The 6000-nt window shown below is 42.0% G+C and overlaps 1 long non-coding RNA gene across 1 annotated transcript in view; it reads left to right on the top strand.

Annotated features, from left to right (window-relative positions):
• The first annotated feature begins 311 nt into the window (after positions 1–311).
• LOC137160531 (uncharacterized) overlaps positions 312–6000 on the top strand; it is a 97602-nt gene continuing 91913 nt past the window's right edge. The window contains exon 1 of the long non-coding RNA XR_010921906.1: positions 312–681. This is a non-coding gene — a long non-coding RNA (uncharacterized lncRNA). The remainder of the gene's footprint in view (positions 682–6000) is intronic.

Below are 6000 nucleotides of genomic sequence, written 5' to 3'. Positions count from 1 at the left end.
GGAATAAATTACATTGTTATAACATTTGCATTTCTTTTAAGGTAAACTGAAGTGATTTAAGATCCTGAATAATTAATGGGACTCAGGTGTAGCTTTAAAATGGCAAACAGAAGTAAACTGAAGACTTCACTTCCTTTTAGGAGCCAAATAGTAGGTTTCATGCAAAATTCACACCCACAAGCACAGGGGAGGAAAAAAATTCCAGCCCTTATAGACAAAGTTGCCCTAGGGGAGGGGACTACCCCCAGGAGAGGGCAGATGGCTGTTCAACCACTTGATTCCCTCCTGCTGGGCTATTATGCTGGCAGAAGGCAGCTTTACATTTAAACCAGTGTACTATAAGGCTTCCATAAGCAGTGGCTGCACCTCCTGCTCAGTTTGTTCTTGCTTCTTCTCAAACTGACCCCATTGACTTTGCAGCTGCCATGGCTTGCTCCATGATCCGTGACAGAGGATGAGTTATGAGAGACTTACACCATTGTACCCTCATTCCTGGTGGCCTTTCTATTGTCAAGGCCTGGAGCCTGACTTCTGTTGCCTTGTATTGATGGACACACAGGCTGATTTTCAGTCCTCTATTTTTCCAGCAAGATTCAATTTTTGTGTCTCCAATCGCTAAGACTCACCTATGAGGTATATGCTGCAACCATGAGGTTTACTGATGATGTCTGATTTACTCAGGTAACGTACTGGCTTTATCTGTGTGACTCAGGGTGTGATGTAAATGTGGGTGTCCAGACTGCATTCACTAAACCCAAAGTCCTCTCCCAGTACACACTAGGCTTAGTAGAAAACCAAAAAAGGATTCTATGGTAGCAATCTCTTCTCTGGTTATTCCAAAGTCCTGTGGGAATCTGGATGGGATGTCTCCTCCAGGATATAATATTGATGGCATCAAACATGTAAAGCTTGGAGCAGGGAGCTGCTGTCTTTCTGTAACCTCCCCTCCCCCGCCCCCTTTCTTTTTCTTTATTTCATGATGTCCAGCCAAAAATACTTATTGCTGTAATTAAAGCTGATGTTTCTACTGGCTCTCAGACAAGGTGGCAACATAGAGCCTTGAGTGACTGCAAAGAAATAGTTGCTATTTCAGCACACTGCTAGGAAGGCAGGAAGTTGTTAACCAAGTTCAGTAGTATTTTGAAGCTGGTGTGGATGGCTTCATTAAGGACAGACGTTCCTGCATTGCACACATATCCCTTTCATTAGAATCTGGAAGCTTCTGGCCATGCAGTAGTTCTGTCAGGGGAACAAAACTGGCAGCCATGTTGAGGACTGGCAGGTCCAGCCCAGTCCTGCAGGGAGAAGATGGAGCTGTCAGGGGTAACCCAGACTAAATCTTTGGGTTGGAATTCCATAGAGTTTCCTGTAATTGTACAGAAGTCAGATTGGTGGATGGGGGGAAGAAACACCATAAAGAAGGAATTGCAGACTAGAGGGCAAATGTTTTGGGGAGGTGTACTACATCATTGAACTAAAGACAGTGTGTGAGCCTAACAGCTACAGTAATTGTAATTTGTAATTTTCTTTTTTATTTGAAGTTGTGTATGTGCTCAGCAGTGTGGATGCTGAAACAAATGGTTATGTAGTACAACTGTTTCATTTAATTGTCAATATAATACCCAGGGTGAGCCTATGTGAAAGTAGAAGTTCTCTGATTGTTAGAAATCCCAATCCCTGTATTTATTTTGTAAGGTATTATATATATTGGGGTTTAGGCCCTGTGTTATATTCTTCATTTTAAAGGAAAATAACAAATCTCTGTTTAGTGATGTTAGTGCAGTTGGTGCATTGTAGCTGCTGTGCTGTAATGGTTTAGCTTTGTAGTGTTATTCATTAAAAGTAATTTGTTGTTGTTATTTTTTGTGAGAGTGTGTAACTGTCGCATGGTAAAGATTGGTATTGGATTCCTAAGAAGAGAAAGAAAATGAATCCTATTATAATTTCTACTTTTAGAATTTAGAAAGTTTCCTATAGAAAATCCCAGCTATAGTCTCTCAAGGATAGGAATTCATGGTCTGTGCAAATACTTTTAAGTCAGAAAGAGGAACTCTATAGCATAGAATTGGTAAGTAAATTGACTTATCACCCTTCTATGTAGGTTACACTTAGTTACATGGGTTTATGTGTCTGGAATGTTATCTATTCTTGACAGAAGAATACAGAACCTGAAGTCAGGTCTTGTCAGGTTAGTAAAAGAGGAAATGATGGTAAAGTCTTTCCATGTATTCTGTTAATGAGCTGAGCTCTTAAATGGTATTTTCTATTTATTTATTTAAAAGGCATTTCTGTTCTCCTTTACATTTATTTGCCAGTGGTTTCCTAAAAGTTTGATAATGTGTTAAAATTAATTTGGCCATAAGATAAATGCATTCAGTTGATACTTGGTTTTAACAAACTTTTGTTGGTTCTCCCTAACTGCATGTTCTGGTTTGTAAAGTTGTATGGCATTCTTTTATTCCCTCAAATTTATTTCCCCTTCTACATTCTAATATTTGTATAGCATATACAAAGATCTCTGATATTTGCCTTGAGATTTCCTCAGACTAAATGAAAACAGCCTTCTGAATCTTTATTATTTCACATTAAAGGGTTTAAAAGAATTTTATCACCAAGAACGGGCAAATCCAAATGATTCATAGTAGACTAACCCCAAGCCATTTCTGAGGTTAGAAAAAGTTGTTCCAACTTCGTTACCATCATTTACATGCTCTGCAGTGCTTCCTCTTTTGAACATGGCCACAAGCTGAACTGCCAAGAGAGAAGCAATTTCAGTGACCCAATTAGCCTAGGAAATACTGAAAAAGTCAGGAGAGAGCCTGTTTCTCATGAGATTTCCAGTACAGTCTGCTGACCCAAGACATCCATGTTTTCTTTGGACACATATCAAGACTTTTGGATGCTTATCTGAACCTCTTGCTCTTTTGTTGTTTGCATATTACTGCTGATATCTTTGCTTATTGTATATATTTATTATTTTCAGTGTATAAATTCTGTTCAGACCCCTACTATACTTGGAGTGCCCATATAGGCCATATGTTAATTGGACATATGCATGCAACCCTGATTTTGGGCATGTTTGAAACAGCTTCATATCTGTATTAATAATCCGGAAGACACACTTTTTCTTCAAGTAGTGTCCCTATGGGTGCTCCACTTTAGGTGCACATGCGCCACACACACCTGTGATCAGAAAATTTCATTAGCAATGTCCGTTCAGCCCATGCATGCGTCATTGATATCCTTGTGCCCTGCACTGAAGCTATATTAGGCTATTTGGGTGAACTGCACTCAGTTTCTTCTCAACCTCTTTGTTCTGAGATGGAGCTTGGTGTGTCTGCTTAGAGTTTGCCTTGGCTTTTTCTATGCTTGTTTATTCCAACTAAAACCTAGCTATCTAAGTTTGTAGTAGTAGTAGTTTGTAGTTTCTTTTACTTATCAAAAAAAAAAAGTTTTTTCTTTTCCTCCAGTGAAATCCTCCCTGTGTGGGGTATGCCCAGTTCACCAGGTTTTAAATGTTGCTGTAGAGAAGCTATCCTGGTCGGTGATGGACACTCAAATTGCATTCACTTCCTAGAGAGTTACACATTCCTTACTAGTGTAATTTTTGTTTAGCTCTCAAATCTTGGAAAAACTGAGAAACTAGACTGCGAATTCTGATGATGGGATGTTCCCTTTACCGTGCTTCAGAGCCAGGTCAGAAGAACTTCCTGTATATCACTCCCCAGGGGCCTCTAGTGCCCTTTCAACATTGACATAGCACTCTCTCAGAAAAGGGACATCCTCAGAGTGCTCCTCTAAACATCATAAAAAGAGAAGCTCCAAGTGACCTCCCAAGGAACCCTCTTCAAAAAGCTTCATTCCCTGATCAGGTCAACAGCTGTTGGATATTCCGCACTCTGAGACACCAGCCAGAATTGCCCTTCCTATCAACAAAGCTCTCTTAGATGCTATGGCACCGAGGGGTATTGCAGTACTGGTAGGTGTTGCAGCACCGATGGATCGGTATGCTTGTACTTGCTGGTCGGTACCGATTGCTTAGAGCACTTTGCAGATCGCGCCAATGTGGCTGGCAGCTTATACGATACCAAAAAGCTTGATAAGGGTGCCAGCAGAGGAGTTAAGTTTGATGGTACTGATCTTTTGGGTTTGCTCTGTCCATCTCCAGTAGACCGTACCAAGGCCTTTCCAGCACCATGCCTGGACTTACAGCCGTGGGGCTTTCCCACTTCACCAGTAATGGAGGAACTCTTGGCCTCCATGGTACTGAACCTCGAGAACATCATCTTTGAGACTGACGACCTGGTCAGGGAATGAGGCTTTTTGAGAAGGTTTCCTTGGGAGGGCAGTTAGAACTCCAGTATTGTGTAAAAGGGACAATTAAAAATAACGTATGTGAGTGCGCACACGTGCGTGCACGAGCATGTGCAGGAATAACAATCTGACCCCTTTTTGATGTGCCCCCGCTGTGGCTCTGGGACTGGAAGAGCTCGCTCTCCCTGCCACAACCCCAGCGCTAGAAAAGCTCGCTCTCCCTGCCCTGACCCCTGAGCTACAGGATCTCGCTCTCCTTCCCCTGGAGGAACTCTGAGTTCTTATTCTCTGACCCTCCACCTAAATCTCTGGTGATTGATGTGCTTAATGGATGGGCAAGCAATGTCGTCATAAGTCCACCCTGTACAACAGAGACCAGAAGTTCCTGGACCTGCAGGGGAGGAAATCCTATTAATCAGCAACCCTACAATTCCATATGTCAAATTACCAGGCACTGATGGTAAAGTATAACTACATAAACTACACAAAGTTTGGATTGTTTATTGAACACCTTCCTCTGGACCAAAGGGAACAATTTCAGGCTACTATTGCTGAGATAATTACTGGCCAGAAAATCTCTTCACGGAGCTCTGGATGCTGTATATACTGCAGTCCTGCTCCTTCTCTACAGCAGTGGTGATGTGCAGGGCTTCCTGGTTACTGCTATCTGGCTTCACCAGAGAAGTCCAAAATAAGGTACAGGACATTCCATTTGATGGGCTGAAGTTGTTTACAGAAAATACAAACAAGTCATTACATACCCTGAAGGATTCCAGAGCCACATTACACTTGTTAGGTATCTACACTCCTTCAACCAAAAGGAAGTTTAGGAGATCATACATGGCTGAAGATCCTGTGCAAAGCAATTCTCTGGGTTTCAGAGACGGACAGAACTGCTTAGAAAGAGACAAAGGTTCCAGAGAATGAGACCTTCTAACCCACCTGAAGCATCTATGCAGCAGCCTTCATCATCGTCAGTTTTGACAGGACAGTCCAGGGTTCAACCCCCATTAGCTTGCCAACTTCAACATGTTGCCCACCTCTCCCCATATGAAGGCTGACTCTCCCATTTCCCACAAACACAGGAGTGTATCACCTTGGACAAATGGGTGATGAAAGTGAGGCATCATCAGGCTACACCATATGTTTTATTTCCCTCCCACCTCCTCATTCCCCTTCCCTCTAAAATGACCCCTCTCGTAAGTTCCTGTTAAGATTCTAAATAAACCTTCTTCATTTAGGAGGGATAGAACCAGTTCCCGCTCAGCACAGGGAGAAACTTGTATCTGAGGTATTTCCTCATATCAAAGAAAAATGGAGGGTGGAAACTAATCTTAAATCTCAGACTCCTAAACAAATGTGTGAAACCTCAAAAGTTCAGGGTGGTGACTCTGGCAGCTATAATTCTTTCTATAAATTCAGGGATTGGTTTTCGGCCCTCAACCTTTAAGATGCAAACTTCCACATAAAAATACATCAGTCTCACAGAAGGTTCCTATGTTTGTCGTAGGGCAGGATCAGTTTCAGAATCAGGTGCTCCTGTTCCGTCTCTTCTCAGCTCCAAGAGTGTTTTCAAAGTTTCTATCAGTGGTGGCTGTCTACCTGCATCATCAGATGATCATAGTATTCCTGTACCTCAGTGACTGGCTGTTTAAGGGTCTATCATTCCAAGAGCTCATCTACCAC

This window comes from Emydura macquarii, unplaced genomic scaffold (assembly GCF_026122565.2).
Source record: "Emydura macquarii macquarii isolate MOO-44397 ecotype Brisbane River unplaced genomic scaffold, CSIRO-AGI_Emac_v2 contig_2205, whole genome shotgun sequence".
In the NCBI taxonomy this organism is placed as follows: domain Eukaryota; kingdom Metazoa; phylum Chordata; order Testudines; family Chelidae; genus Emydura; species Emydura macquarii.
Note: the sequence above shows the minus strand (reverse complement) of the source record. Positions and strands in the feature narration are given on the sequence as shown.